Source organism: Kogia breviceps, chromosome 10 (genome assembly GCF_026419965.1).
Source record: "Kogia breviceps isolate mKogBre1 chromosome 10, mKogBre1 haplotype 1, whole genome shotgun sequence".
Classification (NCBI taxonomy): Eukaryota; Metazoa; Chordata; class Mammalia; order Artiodactyla; family Physeteridae; genus Kogia; species Kogia breviceps.
Window position 1 is genome coordinate 9,089,135 of NC_081319.1, and position 20,072 is coordinate 9,109,206.

General features: G+C 45.9%; 1 protein-coding gene across 12 annotated transcripts in view; it reads right to left on the minus strand.

Moving 5' to 3' along the window:
• The window catches only part of GRM7 (glutamate metabotropic receptor 7), an 840,756-nt gene that overhangs the window by 13,857 nt on the left and 806,827 nt on the right, over positions 1-20,072 (minus strand). Inside the window, exon 11 of one of the 12 annotated variants that reach the window (XM_067043567.1) lies at positions 17,149-18,780. The exons of the other annotated variants lie outside the window; for them this stretch is intronic. The gene's annotated coding sequence lies outside the window, so the exon portion shown is untranslated. Of the gene's footprint in view, positions 1-17,148; positions 18,781-20,072 lie in introns of those variants that run through there. 12 annotated transcript variants of the gene reach the window in all.

Here is a 20,072-nt window from a genome sequence, read left to right on the forward strand (position 1 = left end):
GTATTTCCAAACAGTTAACTGTTCTCTGAGATAGTGACTGTTCCCTGGGAGATGTCACCTCAAACTGTCATAAGAGCCACACCATTCACGCCACCATGACTACGTGTCTCGTTGGGGTAAAACAGCAATCGGTCAATAAATATTTACCAAGTCCCTAACACGAGCCATCTTCCATTGCGGGTTCTAGGGCTGTGATGGGTGCCCAAACGCATAAGGCATCGCCGTAGCCTTCGAAGAACTGCTACACTGGTTGGTAGAAACCCTAAACTACTTAGGCACGTGCCAAGGTTGCCAACTTTAGCAAAACTGTCACCAAAGACCCCACCGCTCTAAAGGCAGTCACTTGCCATTAATCAGTCCTCCATGACTTTCTGTTGATGATGTTGTTTCCTGGAACAGATGTAGACACCAGCCTGTCAAACAGGAAGTCCAGACTTTTGGCTTGGTCCAGGGTCCTTGCTCAAGCGGCCACCCCAGGTCTTTCGTGTGGGTGACTCCTGGCTTTGTTCGTTTCTGTTCTCATTTGCAGCACCACTCTTGGTGTGCTGTTGGTGTAACTGTCTCAATTTTCAGCTCCCCTGTGTCTAAGTGAGTCACTTTGCCCCTTTTGTTGGCTGCCTTCCAGTAATGCCATGTTGTCGCGTCTGAGGTCTCTTAGAGGCTTAGGACAATTCTCTCCTTGTTCCAAGGCCGCCTTCGTTGTTACCTCCCACACCCTTAATGATGATCAGTAGCTGGCTATCGAGGCTCTTTTGTCGATTGTGAGGAAACTGGACAGAAGCGGCAAACGTGGGATGAAGCTGAGGGAGACTCAGGAGCCGTTGGACATCGGAAAGGGGATAATTTGAAATAGCTCCTTACAGATAACTCGCTTAGTAAGGGTAATGGTTAATATCTGTAGAGAGCTTGCCGTGCCCAGACGTGGAACCAGGCATTATAGACAGATCATCTCATCAGTGGTCTGAGAAGATGCTTTCATTCTCCCCATTTTGCAGATGGGGAAAGAGAGGCACAGAGAGGTGAAGTGTGACCCCCCAAGACCACAGAGCTGGATGAGCCACGCCATTTGGCTCCACAGTCTACCTCTGAACCGCTTTGTACCCCGTCTTTTAATAGGCTTTGCGCTCGCTCATCTACTGCTAGAAATTTCTAGAAAATGGAAGTACTATAAACCAAGAGAGGGGAGAAAATGAGTGAACAGGGTTTAATGACCTATAAGGTCCTTCCTGCTGGCCTGCTCTAGCATCCCCCCGATGCCCCAGTAAGTGAGAACCGAGAAGATGTCGTAGTGGGTTTTGAAAGGTGGAGAGCAGAGTTCTGTTCATTGTGGGTAGGATCTGCTCTCCTGAACACCCTTTGCCTTTCTCCCTGCCTCCGAAAAAAGCTCACACCTGGAAATAGAATCTCATTTCTGTCCAGCACTGAGGCCTCTCCCTTCCACCTGCTGAGGAGCCGTTGTACCTGGCGAGCTACAGGTTGCCAGCAGATGTCCAGAGACGAGTAGATATCAGTTCTCAATGGGACAAGAATTTGCTCTATCTTGGGCCCTTGTATTTGAATCCAGGTTTCCGTTTAGCTTGCTATAACTTCTGCATTTGGACAATGTATGCATTGCTTCTCTAAAGACCAATTCAGGTAGGTGATAGATTGAAACATCCGTGATAGGAGAATCCTTTAGCTGAATGGCTGACTCTTTTCGGTCTCTCGGGGGAAATAAATACACCAGCAGTTTCCAGACCTTCTATCACTGTCTGGAGAATTCTCCAGTCAACCTGATTTTACCTTTCCAGATCTGCAGTCAGCAAGAGGGTTGCGCTTTGCCTCTGTCTACTGGCAAAGACATTAGTCTGACTTCAACTTCTTTTTTTAAGATCAAAGTGTTGGAATTATTTTCTATACAGTTTTTTCGATGATTTCAAAATGAAAACTCAAATTGGCCCACCTATAGTTCATCCATTTTTAGATGGGGAAGAAGAAGCCAGTCAGCAATCAGCATTTTGCAAAGAGGGAAGGAAAAGAACGATCCATTTTCAAGAAATTAAGAGAATGCCAGGAAGATATCCAATATTCTAAATTTCCACACATGCAGTCTTTCTGCGATTAGCACCAGCAGCCTGAAAAATGAACCCAAAGCCATTTCAGAACTCTCCCATCTGAGCAAAAAAGATTAAATCATGCTCAGCACGCTTCACCAAATAAACAGAGTGAGGTGATTTATTTTTGAAAATAAGAATTTCGACGGTAAGGAATGAAACAAAGAGAGTTTATCAGGTAACCCCAAGTCAACCAGAAAATTCAATATGCCTTGAGCACCCGATTTCCCTCGCTCACTACTTAATCAGTGTTACTGAATCAGTACTCACTCACTCACTTTTCAACCGGCTGTTTTGGTGTCCTGTAAATACAGCCCAAATATCAATGTCTGTAACAGAGCCTACCAGAAAAATAAAATCATTCAACCCATGGGATTAGGGTGTCCAAATGAACTGTATTATGTATTCAACTTGGACTGGGGCTATTAATTTCGTTCCATTTTGGTGTCCTCGGTGGCAGTCTGTGAGCTAACTCAGGCAGTCACAGCTCTGTCCGTGCCCTATATTCCCTTTGACAAAAAACCCTACAGATGCTTTCTACTTCTTAATATGTGCCCCAGGTTTTGAGATGTTGACATGTAAAGTACTAAACATTAGTGTTTCTTTTGTGGGAAAGGGTATTGGATGATGGTCGATTTCCAGACCCTCATTCATATTCTGAACAGTATTCTTTTCTCTGTGGGCGAAAGAAATGGAAATGAGGGCAATAAACGTACCCCAGACCTTGGGTAGTTATGGAATGAGTGCAGGGAATTGCTGGCCAAAGGAGTAGGTGTTTTAGAACGGACCATAAAAGGGAGACAGCTTGCGTGCCGTTGGCGAGATGCAAATGGGCGGGGGTATGTCCATCCTGTGTGTCTCTCGGTTAGGAAACCATTCCCCTGCAGCATGTTGGAAATCTCTCTGTTGGCCAAAGTTCCAGACTTTGGAAGCAGACTTTGGGTTGTTTCCCGATACTCTGGCACGCAGGACACAGGATGGATTCCTTGGAAGGCGGGGAGGGTCTGGTGGTACAGAGGAAGGGACTGGTCAGGAATTCAGGTGAGAGGAGTAACACTACAGAGGAGAACCTGGCCTAGGGGAGGGCACTGAGTTCCGGCAGTTTCTTTGTAGGAGGAGGTAGAAATGGCAAAAGGAGGAAAGGACCCACGCGTGCGTACACACATGCAGATAAAATGTAGTGGGAGGTGCAGAAAAATGGAGAAACAAACGACTTAAAAATTAAAAGAGGGCTGAATTTGTAATCTTGGAGTTATGTCTTCTTTCTCTCTGTGTATGCGGCATGTCTATGAGGGACATGGCAATAAATGAGACTCTGGAAGCGGACCGGGAGTCTGAATCCCTGCATTGACACTTGCTGTGTGACCTGGGGTAGGCTGGTTAACCCCTCTGTGCTTTAGTTTACTTAACTATTCTCTGGGAATACCAATCGAAACTATGCATTGAGGGGTTCTGAGGATTCGGTAACACTGACGCTTAGGAATCATTTAATAAGCATTTGCTCTTACCATTACGTCAGTTCCTGATAAATATTCGTGCGGCCTCCTGTCTCCTCTGTTGCTTTTCTTCGTCAGAGACGCAGTTGGAGACAAGGTATAGAAATAAATTAGTTCAACTTTAAGAGAAGTGCTACCCATTTAACAGGAATCGTGTGATGAATTCCTCTGTAAACTCATTTTGGAGGCATCAGGGCTTCCCAAGTTTGGGTTTGCTTACTCAGGGACTGGATCTTTGGGTTCTGGACCGCTCTTGGCTTGCATTCCCAACCTTTGGCGTGCGTGGTGCTTGACTTTGCAAGTTAAGCCACAGCGTGGTGTCGGGTCTTCTGGCTTGGGCAGCGGAGGAGCCGCTCTGGAGCACATCCTCCCCACGGAAGCTCTGAGGGTCACGTGCTGTTAGAGCAACTGGAACGTTTACTCAGATTTAACAGGAAACGTTTACGGAGCCCCAAGCTGGTGGGTCTGGCCTCTGTTAAGTAGCCCTAGGATCCTCTCCATTCCATCTCAACGCCACCAACCTCCCAAGGAAGTTTGGTACCCTTCCTAGGCCTTGCGTAGACCCACAACCCAACGGGTAGAGCTTCCAGAGGTTATGAGAAAGATCAGGCTCTGAGCGTGTGGCAGCTTTGATTTTCCTCTTCCCACAAGCCCAGAGCTGGGAGCCCAGGGCCATCTTCCTTTGTCTGTGGCTTCCCTTCCTCTTCCTCCACGTGGCCCAGAGAAACCAGACCAGGGGCTGCTGCCGATGGCGAACAGGGGAGCGGGTTCTTCGAAGAAGCACCTCACTGTCCGGTGCTGTCCTCGCCTCCAGCTTTGACAAAAGGGATTTTCCACGTGCTCTGACCTCAGTTTGAACATAAGGGTTGATGATAAGGACCCAGCTAAGAGTAAGTCGTCTGCTGCCCGGCTGTTCTGGTAGCCTCTCCACACAGATTGCCCTTGGGGACCTTGCAGGGAATCCAGACGAGCATCGTGTCGCCTCCATCTTTGTCCCTAGCCATCACCCCTTTTTCATTCAGAGATAAAGAAAATATTCTCCCTGCTCTGAAAGATGTGATTGTCTGTCTGTAATCTCTAATCATTCTTATTTAATCATGGTCAACTAAGTCATTAGCCCTGCAGCGAAAAGAGTATTTTCTTGTTACGGTGCCTTAAGTTGAATAGCACATGCAGTGCCGTCTCTGGGTACCCGTAATACTGACACTGAACGTGTGGTGTATCAGAGGCTCTGAGAACATCAAGATGCCTCCTTGGAAATGGGTGTTGACCGTATTTAATGTGCTGTAGTCACTCAGCGGGTATAGCCACTTAACTAGTAAGTTACATAATGGTTCTCCGTAAGACTCTTCCACCTAAGGAAGTACTTACTGCCGCACAAGGCAGTTGGGTCACAAGTAACGCTTACAGCTGAAGCAATTTCCTTATATATTCAGAATTGCTTAGACACTTCCCAAAAGATTTCAAAGGAAGGGTATGCGATATTTTTCTAATTCCTTTAGGGAGAGATTCCTTGTCTACCTGTCCCCTCCCCCCACTGCCCCTAAACACAGTTTCTTTTAGCTTACAAGGAACTTTTTTTTTTTTTAAGGAAACAGCCTCCTTGTCAACGTCTTTTCAATTTGAAGACGTTGTTTCTCAAAAAGATTATATAAATTAGTATGGAAAATACAGAAAGGGAACGGCAGGATTGACCACAAAACAAATGAATAAAAAGCAGAATCAGCGCGCTTAAAGCCACAGTCATTGATGGAAAGTATGAATTCCAGTCAAGTTCTGGTCAATCCGCTAGCTGTTGGGGTTTAAATACTGAACGTACATGTTCTGTTGCTCCAGGCCTTAGGAAATTCAGAATACTACGGTCGGGGAGGGGTCGGTACGTGATATCCGTTGACTTAAACGTAAACCAGTTTTGGCTGAAACAAGTTCTGTTCCCAGTAAAGTGGAACAAGGAACCAGCATACTGGAAATCATACTGTCTCTAATTTTCAGGTGATCTGTGTTTGTTAGGGCCATTTGTGTAAACTTCTACAGTTGAGAGTGTCAGCTTAATCCATGGAAAAAGTGTCCAGTCTCTACAGATTGGATGTGAAGCACTTTGACCCTTGGGCATCTGGATCAACCTTGGCTCAGATATTGGTAGAGAGGGTTGCAAGATGCCCTGTCGGGCCGTTCGGTGACAGTCCCTTTCCAACCCACAGAAGCAGAAGGAGAGAGAAAGGGATCATTTCTCTCTGAAATGGAAAGTCACGTTGGTGGTCCTGGGAGAGCCCTGAATGCCCATGTTTTTGGCAAGGAGAAGCTTGGGTTCGGCCATTGCTTTGGCTGGGAATGGAAGCCCCCGGCTGGGTGGCTGTTCATCTGCCCTTGGCTTGGAACCAAGATCGACGTAGCATTTTTCCACCTGCAAGTCTTCACTGGTGGGAGCAAAGCCATGCGCCAACACCGTCACCTCCACCGGACGATGTTAGCCGTGGCTTGTGATGTGTCTCTTTGGACTCGGGAATACGTGGACTTAGTTATAGCCTTTCAGGATCCACCCAGTTCTTCAGCAGAGGAGTCTCTGCACAGAGGGAACGACGTGTTGGTGACCCTCGGCTGGTGCCGCCAGACCGCAGAGTAGATACACAAGTCAGCACGAGGCAGATTGGGAGAGCAGACAGGTGCCGAAGCGCCCTTTTCAAACTCTGATGTACCTGTGAATCACCCGGAGATCTCGCTGGACCGTAGATTCTGACCCGGTTAATCTGGGATGGAGCCCAAGCTTATGCATTTCCAACAAGCCCCAGGCGGTCATGCTGTTGCTGATGCACTGACCAGACACGTCGACTCTAGCGAAGCATCAGAGACGTTTCTGGAAATGTACATCCCTGTCAAGGTCTGTTTATCACGCGTGACCTTGAGGGCACGCACAGTTAGGAAAACTGGCACTTTACACGAGACTGTGCGAATCATAAAAGTTGGCAGAACAGAAACGGACCCAGGTCGGATGTCGATCTTCCCTTTGAGATACCCAAACGGTTGCGGCAGTTCTCTAGGCTTCGCTACAGAGGTTTACAGAGAATTGGTGCAAGCCTCCTTTGTCCACGTCTCCTTTGTGTCACAAAGTGTTCACAGTAAGTCCAGGCTTTCTGGATGGCACAGAGTGGTGGAGGGTTTTGTTGTGCATCCTGGCTTCTTTCTCTAGATAACCTTGGCGATACACGCTCATTAACGTGAGACTCAGAAACACGGAAATGCGCGCTTAGAGGAGACGGGTTTCACCTGCCTTCCAATTCTGCATCACAAGACTGACAACAGGGGCTCCCTCTGTTTAGTTCCAGGGGGAAAGAGAAGGAAATACTGGGCATGGTTTTCAGAAATGCCCTTCTCTGCGTCCAGATCAGCTTCTTGACCAAGTTCACCTCCCAGGACCTAGGCAGTGGAGGGGGATGGCTCCAGAAAACCCACACCACGACCAAGGAAGCGGCGTCCAGTCCAGGGCCCACGCTACCCACGCCGCCCAGGAACCAGACTCCATTCTGGTAGTTTTCTGTCTTTAACAGTTTGAAGAATCACGATGCCCTTGTCATGCATTATTCTAGGAAACGTATTTGTCTCCAGTCCTGAAACTATTCTGTTCTCTGCACCAGCTATTGTTTTTGCTCTTTGACATGTGAGAAAGCAGCAGTTCAGATCAGGTAACTCTTTCAAGACCACAGAGGAAATGAGCAGTCGAGAAGGAATTCACATTGGTATGTGCTCCAGAGCACTTGCTAAACTCTTCATGGCCACTTGGGCTCCACAGCGGGACATGTTAATGGGTTGAATGGTGTCCTCACAAAAAGATACGTTAAGTCCCAACTCTTAGTACCTGTGAACGTGACCTCACTGGAAATAAGGTCTTTGTGAGGGAGGATGGAAAAGAGAGAATGGGTGAGACAGGGAGGCAGAGGTAGAAAAAAGATGGGGGGGGGACAAGGAGCTGGTGCCGTCCTAACAACAGACCCTTACGCTGAGTTCAGCCCAGGGGGTCACCGGTGTGGGGCTTGAGCACAATGTGTCTGATAAATGGTATCAAGTCTAAACATTGCATAAGTACTATTTCATATAATAGACCACACACACGCACGCACGCGCGCACACACACAGCCAGCGAGAAAGATGTCTTCCACTGTTTTCATTTCATAAATGTGAAAATCAAGGCCTAGAGAGGATAACTTGCCCCAAGCCACCAGGTAGTAGAAAATGGAGCCCGGAGTCGCATCTGCCTGACGCTTCCGTTCCCTGTCCCCGCGTGGTGGGCAGGAAGGCTCGTCCGCTTGGGGAGACTGAGGCTCTCCTGGAGAGCCCATTAAGTCAGAAACAGGAGCTCTGGGTACTGCGTGGTCTCCTGGGACTTGATCATACGTCAGCAGGATAGAAATGCTCATTTTAAGAAAGTCACTAACTGCCAAAGGCTTGAGATCTTCCCACGCACCTGTTCTGTTATTTAATTATCATGTAACTCCTGTAGCTGCAGAAAGAGCAGGAAGTAGATGGACCGTTTCTGTTCTCGTTGTTTTAATAACGTATTAAAAAATCTTAGAGTGACTTGCCAGTTCATGCTTTGGTCTTAGTTGCAGCACGTGGGATCTTTCACTGTGGTGCACAGGCTTCTCTGTAGCTGCGTCCTGTGGGTTTTCTCTTCTCTACCGTGGCGTGCGGGCTCCAGGGCGCGTGGGCTCCCTAGTTGAGGCGTGCGAGCTCAGTAGTTGTGGCGCACGGGCTTTAGTTACTCCCCGGCATGGGGGATCTTAGTTCCCTGACTAGGGATGGAACCCGCATCCCTTGCGTTGGAAGGCGTATTCTTTACCACAGGACCACCAGGGAAGTCCCTATAGCACCCTCTTGACGGCATCCTTAGAATAGACGACTGTTACAAGTTCTGCTTCTACCTAAAACTCTGCCCTCATTCCCTTCCACGCTCCTGCTCCCTCATTACAGTAGCCTTCTTGCCATTCTGGGGCCTGCCAAACTTGTACCTTCTGCAGGGCCTTTGCACTTGCTATATGCTCACTGTACACTTGCTTCCTTGAATGTCTTCCCAGAGATCTTTGCATGGCTGCTACCTTCTCATCATTCAGTCTCATCTCCAGTGTCACTTCCGCAGGGACATCTTAACTAAAATAGCAGGACTTCCCTGGTGGCACAGTGGTTAAGAATCCACCTGCCAATGCAGGGGACACGGGTTCGAGACCCGGTCCGGGAAGATCCCACATGCCGCGGAGCAACTAAGCCCGTGCGCCACAACTGCCGAGCCTGCGCTCTAGAGCCCGTGAGCCACAACTACTGAAGCCCACGCGCCTAGCGCCCGTGCTCCGCAACAAGAGAAGCCACCGCAATGAGAAGCCCGTGCACCGCAACGAAGAGTGGCCCCTGCTCGCCGCAACTAGAGAAAGCCCGCACGCAGCAATGAAGACCCAACGCAGCCAAAAATAGAAATATAAATAAATCGATTTATAACTAAAATAGCACCCCCTACCCACACTATCTCCATATGCTGCCCTGATGATTTTCTGCAAACATATCCTTTACTTGCCTCTCATTTCCACTAAAACAGAAGCCCCGCACAGGTAAGGATTTTTCATAGATGCCATTGTGCCCGAAACTTAGGAAACACTCAGCAAAGATGTCTTGTGTGAGTAAATGAAATTGGGCAACGGCAGCGATAACAGCAACAACAAAAACTGTGAGAAAGACAGGAACAGGGCAGTGGAGATGAACAGGCGGGACATTCCAGTCTTAGATCAGATGAATGCTTGGAGGAGAGGACACCAAGGAGAGCACTGAAGCCATGATAAGGCTCAGGGTGAAACAAGGGAAGAAGGAGGCTTCCTGGCAGACAGAGTAGTACTTGGGAGGGACTAAATACTGTTCGGCAGGAAGGGGGTTAGCTAATGATGTTGGCAGTCGGGGGAGATGAGGGTGAGACCTTGTAAGGGTTTTTGCCCCCAAGCTGATGAGGCGGAACAAAACCATGCTACGCAGTGGCACAGAAGCCTGGAGCCCAGGCCCTGCCGATACGTGTTGCTTCTCTAGCAGGACCAGCACCCCAGCTGCCGTCCACCCTGTCACGGAGATGCTGTCTGGTCTGCAGTATTCACTTGCGCTCAGGGCCACCCCTTGGGTCCGGGGCTCTGGCTGGCATCCTGAATTAGTCCTTGTGGCACCATCTGGCAAGGACCCAGGAACAGAGTGACAGGGCACAACAAGGCACCCGGAAATCACCTGTAATGGAAATGACTGGTAATCTCCAGCAATTACTGTGCTTGTGAGTGACAGGGTTGCACTTCGTGCAAAACCTTTTGCTGCAGCACAATGGGTCCCGGGAGGTTTTCAAGTTTGAGAGTCTTTTTTTTTTTTTTTTTTTTTTTTTTTTTTTTAAATGAAAATAGCTTCAGATCTTTGGCATCTTGCATTCTTTTGCCTACATAATGAGGATGATTATGGTTATTTAAGTGTACTTTATAAGGAGATACACCGAACCTCTTCTAAAAATGTACACCCAAGTTAGAATGAATGCAGTAGTCTGATTCTTACACTACAGAGCAGTGGGTCAGCATTTAGAATCCAGAGGTCCCTTCCCAGGGTCTGTCTGGCTTCTTAGAACACACACAGGTCGGTCACAGAGGAACAGGGAGCTTGGGTCAGGCAGAAGGGAGCAGCCAGGGTGCATCCAAAGGCTGGAATATGGGGAGTGAAAGCAGGACCCAGGAGAGTCTGCTGGTCCACCTGCATTGACCTATTTGCTGCCGTCTGTGGATGCCGGCTCCCTGTTGTGAAGAAGAGGGGTTCCGGAATCATAGGGAGAACCCCACAAACTAAGTTTCTCCAAACCAATGCAGGGAGTTTGAGAAACACCGAGCTTGCTTACTGAAAGCAGACATTTTCAAACTTGTTTCGATCCCAACTTGAATGAATCCTACTTGGGAAGGCAAAATATAGACCAGAGGATGGAGAAGTCACTCTGGTTGATACAGAGGGGAGGGGCCCACACAGCAGCCTCCACCCGCTTAGACGTTGGGCTACTTCCTGATGGCTCCGTGCCATTTTGAGAATATGTTTTGCAGTGTTAAAATTAGATGTAGTTTAAAATTATATATTATTTATAATATATAATTAAACAAATAAATATATAATATTTATATTTTTATATTGATATATAAATTATGTGTAATTTTTTTTCCCTGAGACAGAAAGCTTAACCTCATGCACTTCTACGAAGGCCACACCTTGCCCCAGGTACCTTCTTGGGTCCATCGCAGGTTGCTCAATGAGCTGGGGGGATATTGTCCAACCCTAGGACGTCAGGTGTCATGCAACTGAATGTTTTCCAAACTCCATTACTGACCTCAAACTCTCCATACCACCTATGCCTGTCCCTCTCCCAGGCAAATTCCTTTGCTCCTGTGAAGGAGAGTTTGGGGCCAGCCCTCCATACTCTGTCAACTTCCCATTCCTACATCTATCAACATAAATGAACCATGCAATTTCCTTTCCCTCTGTCTTACCCTACAGACCATACCCTTCCACCCTGTCAACTCCTGGTCAGTCTTTGAGGCTCAAATCCAGTGACACCTCTTCCTGGAAGCCCTCTCTTGTTTCCCTGGGCAACATTAGGTCTCTTCTCTGCTCCGCCCCTGTAGCACTCTGTGCTTTCCATACAATCAGACATCCTACTGCCTTGTTGATTTGTAGCCATATTTGCTTGCTATCTGTACAATCACTTGTTCACTGCTTTCCGCATATCAAGTTTAAACAATTCACTTAAAAAAAAAAAAAACCTAGATAACAATATACATAAAAGCGTGTTCTTAACATTAAAAAGCAAACAAAAAGCTCTGAAACCAGAACTAGATATGTGTTGGGATTGAAGGTTAAAAAAAAAAAAACAATCATTAGTCAATCAGAGATTTGGTGAGGCAAGTATAATGACAGAAGAAACTGTAAAATCCTATAATTCTGTGAAATTAACCAAGATAAATGCTCCCTGAGATTCCCAATCTTACAAACACCCCGAACTTCCCTTTTCTGAATTGGGAATTCATTAACAAGCTTGCTTTACAGAGCGTGGAAAATAAGGCAGGTTGAAACCTTTACAGTGCTATCTATGTTCTATTGTTGTGCTAACCAGGACTGAACCCGGCAGAGAACAAAGTTGAGTGGGAAGAGGGTCGAACCAGGTGCAAACAGCACAGGAACCCCCAGTCAGAGGCCACTTATAAAGGTTCTATCTTAGAGAGCCTGTAAGGAACGGACAAGATAAAGGGAACTCAGAATTTCCGGGGCAGAGATAGCAAGAGTCAAAGTAGTTCCTGGGAATGCTTTGGAGGAATCTGGCTTAAATTTCTGGAAATTTCTGGTGACCATAATGGTTCCACCATCGGCTGCTATCTTTTAAGTAACGTTTTCATCCTTCCTTAAAATTGAGGGCTTCACTTAAAAAAAAAAAAAAAAAAGGTGGAGTACCAGTCACTATGCCAACTTACCATGGTGTTTGTGATTCTTGCACCGTCATTTACACATTACGTTATGTCCGTCTCCATGGAAACTGCTAGACTTTATTGAGCAGCAGTGTCTGCAGTAATGGTGCTAAACGGGAAACCATCCTGTCTCTCTGTTTCCTTGTGGTTTTCCATCAGCTATAGGAAGGGAAGATCTTAGAATCTGGCCTATTAACTGTAAGAAATGACTAAACCAAGAAACTCAGAGTTCGGAGAAGGATGAAAATGCTGAAATGGAGACTAACTTCCCTTCTGGGCAATGTCAAAAAAGGTGCTTTTCCCTAGTTGACCACAGGAAGTAGGATTTTGAGGCCAGTAAGAGAAATTCTTAGAAGAAGCTTTCTGTCTTCAATGATAACAAAACTAGTTCTGGATGAGGTAGGATCTCACCTTGGTTCATATAATCTACTTTTTTACAAAACAAAGAGCATATTTCTACAAGACTGTCTTCCCATTTCAATGCAGTATTAACCTGAACTCCATTTCTACTGCTAGTGGCATTAATCATCAGTTTTTGATGTTACTGACATAGTATATAGTAAAGAATTTAACCTTTCCCCAAAAAAGAGGTCCGACCTTTTGTTCTTGGCTCCTGGGATGTAATCTTTGTTTGCCTGGGTGCCTCAGGCGAGCCAGACAGTAACCGTGTGATGTGATCTAGGGCTGGGGCTTTGGGTCATGTGCTGTCAGGTGACCTGGAGAGTGAGCTCAGCCCTGTGGGCAATCAGTCAGTCATCAGTCATGAAGAGAAAATGGAGCCCTGATTAAAACTCTGAACAGTGAGGCTGGAGTGAGCTTCCTTGGTTGGCAGTACTCTGTGTGTATTGTGGAACACCCATGCATCTTGACTCCATCAGGGAGAGAACAGTCAGAGCTCCGTGTTTGGCACTTTTCCTGGACTCTGTCCTATGTGCTTCTTCTCTTACCTGACTTTAATCTGTATCCTTTCCCCGTAATAAACCATAACCTGGAGCACAACAGCTTTCAGTAAGTCTTTCTAGCAAATTATCAATCTGAGGGTGGTTTAGGGAATCTCCAAGCTTGCATTTGGTGTCAGAACTGGGGCAGTTTTGAGGACTCCTCCCTCTAAACATTGTAGCTGACCTAAACTCTTCACGCACGTATAAAGTATTCCATAGAGCCACGCATAAAATATATAGAGGTAGACATAAATATATCTTCAGAAAGCTCTCGGAACAGTTGGCCTCGTTGCTGGAGAAACTGCCCTCCACTTCAGAGCACAGATAAGTGATCACAAGTGAAATCAACTGAATTCGGGTCCTACCGCGCTGTAAATATGGCACCGACCCACTTCGTTTTTCCATAACCGGGGCCAAAGAAGTCAATGAGTGGTTAGGTAAGCACTGCAGCCCAAGTCAGTGGGATGTCTTACAGGCGGAGAGGTAGAGTTGAAGGCCAGTTCATCATCAAATCTTGTTGCTTTTACCTCTGAGATATTATCTCCTTTTACTTCTCTCCATCTTCATCACCACCTCTATAGTCAAAGCTAACATCATCACCTCAACCAGTGGAGTATCTCCAAACTGAATTATAGATGTTTACATACAGCTATTGCTCCACACACCTCCTGGAGTGATTTATTTTAAAAATATAAATTGCATCATTTGTTCTTTATATTCTCACCTTGTTTGCTTAAAACTCTTCAATGACTCCCCATTGCTTTTAGAACAAAGGTAAGTGTTTCTAATTTGTTCTATAAATTTCTGTGTGACTTGACACTTATTTATTTCCTGGGCTTTATCTGGAAGTACACTTGCCCTTGCTCTCTTCCCTCTAGTCACACTGACTTTTGTTCAGTCTTTTGTATTTGCCATGCTTCTACCGCAGGGCCTTTGCACGTGTTCTTCTCTTTGCCTAGAGGGCTTTCCCACCATTTTGTGTTACTGATGGCTACACATCCCTCAAGCAAGTCTTAAAAAAAGATACTGTTGATCTGTGTAGCTAGTACTGCTTGATCTTCCTAGTTGTCTATATTTCCTGTTCACAGAGGGTTCTCACAGTTGCAGTTTCATGTTTATTAGCTATAATTTGATCACCTGTGTCCCCAGCTAGACTGGCTTATTTGAATTTGGGTGTATTTATGGTTCTTCACTTTTAACAAGTGCTCTAGGTCACTTTGGGGCAGGTGGGCTTCAGACTGAACTTTGTTCAGATAATGATTGTGAGGCAGGATGCTTGCAGCTGTCCTTTTGGGATTGAATGTTGGTTGGAAAGAGCGATTATAGAATAAGCATAGCCCTTCGACGTCATGGTTTGCGCTTAGGAGGTGCTTTCAGATATTTTTCCCCGAGTGGCTTTGTCCTGGGTCGCTCCTTTCAGAAAAATGCCCTTGATTTCTAAGGATGGCATGGGTAGGACAGCTGGCCAAGGTGCTGCCATCTTGGGCTCTAGAAATGCAGAGTGTTGTGACATCCTAATGCCTTTTGCTGCAGTTAGTTGCGGCCTGGGATAACCAGCAAAGTATATCAAGACAAGGACAAGGAACCTTGTCCGGAAGTATGGGTTTCCCTTGAAGTCTTCCCGAACAGAGAAGGAAAAGGTGACTTGTCTCAGGTTCCTGTAGGTGAAGGGTACAGTGAATGAGAACCAGTCCTTCCCATTCTCCCAGAAGCCTTGGCCAATGGGTGCTCTCCCACCTGGGCATGAGGTTTATTGTAGCAGGTGCTACTGCCCAAGGTGGATAAGAGGCCCCATGGAGCCCCAAGAGGAGTTCATTGATGACGTGTCCAGAGAGCCATCCAGTTGCAGGTGGCACAGCAGGATGGCTGGGTGGGCCTCCTCGCAGGTCCACACGCAGCTGCTGACCCTATATATTTGCATCCGCACATACATTCTTACTTCTGTCCATTTGTGACTGATGCACCCTTTGGAGGCACCCTCGCATGGCGGCTGGTCTACAAGCACGAGTGCATCAACACCTTAAAACATCATCATGATTGAAAACACTTGAGAGGGAAAAATAAAAGCTTGAACTGAATTCAAGATCAGTTCATGTTATCGCAAGACATTTTAATATCACTTTTTTTAAATAAAGGAGAAGCTATTGGATTCTTTTCACATAAATTTGACTCATACCATTCTGAATTACTGTAAAAAAAAAAAAAACAAAAACGCCTTTAAGCTTTTTATCATCTACTCATACAAAGATTTCATTTATGTTCTCTATTAAGAATTTGAAGAGCTCATTGTCAAAAAGTCTCGACTGGAAATGGTTCATAGTCATTTCATGCAATTCAGTTGATAGGAACTATCTTTTCATGGAAGCAAGCTCAAGTTTTCATTTAAAAAAATGAAATTTTAGGTTTTGAAGTTTGATGCAAATTCAATATTTAATCTCTTCTTTAAAACTTTTGATTATGTGGTAATATAAATAACATGAATTTTTTTTGCAGCAAGCCTTACATAGATTCCCCCCAATCCTCTCCAGTGTACTGAATGTGCCTTACCAATATTACCGTTTCTCACATGTGGCAAGACGTGGGAAAGCATTGTTCTAATGGATAGTTGGGACGCATGAACAGTCTATTAATAGTCTTGCTGTATTTTTGTGCTGATCAGCTGGGCCCAGCAGGGATGATGGGGCTTAGATATTGGCTGTGAGGAACAAGGGCTATTTATTTTGGCGACAAGAGGATATAAAGCATCAGTTTGGTTTTCTTAACAACAGCTTTCAAGTTACCAGTGCTGCAAATGAATTTTCCGTATATCCTCAAGACACGGAGCTTTGTGTAAATTTTTTTAAGAAAACCACATGACCTTCACAAATCGCAAAACCTCCCTCAGACTGATTTTGCACCGGGGTCAAATGCGGATTACAACCTCCATCTAGGGGGCCATGGTCAAGCGTAAATGAGTCACGTTTGTAAATACTCAGCATAGCGTCTGTACCTAGTAAGCATCTGAAGATGGATAGGATTAGGCCAGATGGTGGTAAGTTTCCTATCATAGAAGTATTCAAGCATATTATACATGATCGTGTTTGGGGGGGTAACATAATGACCTTTAAATCAGTGACCTTAAGTTTCCTTGCATTGCTGAGACTCCCAGACTGGAGGTACTAGAGCCCTCTCTGGAATTAACACCAGAGCGCAGGTTGTAGGCCATCCAGCAGGAACGTCTCAGTGTGAGGTCTTTCAGCGGCCCCCGTAAGAGTGTCTGGGTAAGAAGCACAAGGACCCTCAAACTTCTCAGGGAAGAATTTCCAGTAGCATGCGTCACACTCCCCCCGAGGGCTTGCTCAAGTACAGAAGGATGTGGATGGGCCCCAACCCCAGAATTTCTGCTTTAGCAGGTCTAGGCTGAAGGCCTAGAATTTCCACTTTTACTAGGTTCCCTGGTGATGCTAATGTTGCTGGTTGTGAGGCCAGAGTAGGGAAGCTCTACATCCGAGCAAGGGTTCTCTGCCCTGGCTGGCATTAGATTCACTTGGGGAGATATTTAAACTATAGCTGCCTGCACCCCATCCTAATGCAACTACCTAGAATCCGAGGTGGTGGGGTCCAGGCATGGATGTAGGTGAGAAGGTCTCCAGAAGGTTCCGATGAGCAGTCAGTGCTGAGAACCAAAGAGTCAGAACATCTGTGTCTCAGCCTGTGATCATCTGGGCCCTGTTTCCTAGACTTCAGTATTAAACTAATACTTGTATTACTGTCGTTCTCTTCTGAATTTCTTTTTTTTTTTTTTTTTGAAATGTCATAGTGGCATTTGAAACACAAAAGTGTTTTTGTATTCTGTTCCAATGGTGATAAGTCTTCCTCCTGATTATTCAAGAGCTGACTTACCCTTAGCAATTAGATGAAAATCTGCAGCCTGTAATTAAGATCAGTATATATGACAGTGCAAATGGGTCTTGAATATGTTATTATTTATCTTTTTATGACTTTAGGTGCTTTAAACCATTGTACTTGCCAGAATAACCTAAAACACCTTGTAAGTGAAGTTACAACTTGCCATATTTTTATGTTTTCCACTGAGAGGGACAGAAATACCTTCAGATAACAATAGGTTGTTGAATTACACCAAGGTTTCACATTCACTATTTAATTTAATTATAGGATGATTCTGTGAGCTCAGAGCAAAATTCTGGTGTGTAGTGGGCTCACATTTTTCATCGGAGTTCGGTTTTACCGTCAGCGTGTTCTGGGAAGATGTGGGCATGGTCAGAATTTTCCTTCACGATACCTTCAGTCCACGTAATCTGAAATAAGGTCCAAAGACCAACACCGTGGGCATCGCACAGGAGCTTGTGAGATCCACGCTGAGTTGAAGCATCTCTAGCTGCAGCTCAACAAGATCCTTGGGTGGTGGCATGGACATGAACATTTGAGAAGCTCTTCAATGACTCATTAACCTCTAAGACCTGGGACTGCAGAAGCAGAAGAGTCCAGAGTGACTTACTTGGCTTCTCTTTGCATTTTTGCTGAGGCTTCACTTTCCACTAGGAGTGGAGGCCTGGCTCTAGGCTGAACAGGAAAAGCAAGAAGAACAATTTTTCCTTCCTTCTCTTCTTCCTCTTCTCTCACCCTTTTTTCCTATAGAATCCATGGCGGTTGACTTAATGTTAGTTGAAAATACATGCATCACCACCCCTGTGGTACTTTATACATTCGATCTAAAAGCAGATTGTCCAACTACCATGTGTTAGGTGGTGAAGGTACGGTGGCAAAGAGGAAAAATACAGCTCTCGTCACCATAAAGCTCAGCCCCTGAAACTGTCTAATTGGAGATGATCACTGGCAGACCTGACTTACATGAATAGTACTGTTCTCTGTTCAACTTAGGGTTTGATTTCCCAATAATTCTAGCGCAGGGCATCTTGTGTTAGGCACCCCTGTTCACTGACCGTCCGCTCTTTAGACTAAGAGGGCATTTTCTGAGTGCAGCTCCTACCGCTGGTTCAATGACACTTCTCCTCCAACTTTCACTGAGGCCAGAAGGGATGGCACGAAACGGACACAAGTACGTGTGTCTTCTGCATGAGCGCCTAGACCGAGGCCACCAGTGGCCGAGGAGAAGCAACGGCGTCGAGAAGGAAGAGGATCTTTGGGGTGAGGCCGGACCGCATGCCGGCGAAGGTCCCCTCTGTTGCTCTGCCCAAGCCCCTCACAATCGCACAGCCCCAGGCACGTCTCGGGCTGCTGCTGGTACCCACTCCACGCCTGAGAGCACGGTCCCCACATAGTTAAACAATTCCGTGCTCCTGTGTTCCCCGGAGGAAAGGCGGGGGTTGGAGGGGGTGCTTCATTTTCACTGCCCTCCTGGGATTTTATCAGTTGCCCTTTCTGGTTGCTTGATTTCTGTTCTGTTAACATCTGTCTTGGAGCAGAAGAAAGTGTTCTCACTTTTGAAGGGAAGGAAGAAGTCAGCTATGGAATGAGGACTGATGCCCTAATCCTGTGATCTGAATTTCTTCCTGACACATCTGAAAACTACTTACATTGATGCCAGCTGTTTGCTGTCCTTAAAATGTCACAAGACACTGATCAGTGTCCCCTCTTCCCAACAGTGTTTGGCAGGTGTTTGGGTTTCGATGTCTTTACGTGCCTTTCACCAGCACAGAAACTGCAGTTCTTGGTAGCTGTTCTTCCCACACGGTGGCTGCCGTGTGATCATTTATACCGTTTAATCAGAAATTGCAAGTTGCCTCTGAATGAAAGGAACAAAGCACATATTACAGGATATTTATGACTAAATCTCTTTACTATTTATGAAGAATCAAACAATTAGGATTCTTCCTCAAAGACAAACTGGAAAGCTTGAAAAAGCTCCAGCTGTTGAAAATTTCAAATCGTTCGTCCAATGCCTGAGCAAAGACTTCACCATTCTATCTGAGAATCTTTTTTTACACGAAGTGGTTGAAGAGACAGTGTTCTCTAATACATATTTTTCCCAGTGCAGTGCAAGCCGAGGGTCTGAGGTGATTCTCAGGAGAACTGATATTGAGAGGCTTGGATGCTGCAGTTACAGCCTATCGTCGAGACCAAAGTGAAATGGATTGTGGGGGGCAGGTTTCTGCCTTGAGCTGTGAGAGGTTCACAAAGTGACTGGGATGTGCTCTCGCACAAGGCAGATCGTTCCTTATGGGAACACAAGAAGCATCTCCAAGAGACTGCAAGGCTGGTTTGATCTCTCACAGTCCTGAACGATTCCCTGCTATGCTGGCTTGGAAGGGATACCTCTTACTGACTCTCAGCCATACATCCGGCCACATCCTGGGACCTTCGCTTGGGCCACCTCACGCCATCTTGAAAGAACCTGGTTAACGAAGTTATTCAAATCCTCGTGCTGCCGGATGAGGCAGCTGGGATGGGAAGCTGTTTGTCTCAAAGTTACGCCCCGGCCGATTCCAAAGCCCTTGGCTCTGACCCTAGGCCTGCTTTCTGTCAGAGGTGCATTGTTGGCTTTCTCTGAGATCAGATACTTTTTCTTCAATCAAGTTATTCTTTCTGAAAGAATTCCATCTTTGAAACTATGAAGTTCGTTAGAGGCTTGCAGCTGCACTAGGTTCAAAACGGTCACGGCAGCCTCGTAAACAGTGCTAAGAAAATGTCTTTCTAATCCTTCCCAATGACACAAAGAAGAACTCACTAGAAGCCAAAACAGGTAACAGAAAAGAAGAGTGCTTGAGGAATGGATGGAATTATATAATTAGGTGGATGTTTATTTACCATCTGAGGCAGAGTTCTGAATTAGATCATTTTAAAACCATCTTTTGTTTTACAAAAGTAATATGTTTATTGTAGAATATGTAGAAGGTGCATACGTCTTTTTGCTGCTCTGAACACATAGCCCCTTGGCTTGAAATTGTGTCCATACAGAGACCTGGGGAGAGAATATTTCCATTTTTTTCCCATGGTGGCCAAGTGTCCAGTAAATATTTCTGCAGAAATGCCCTATCGGAAGTTGACAGAACCGTAACTGTGTTCACACTTACACAG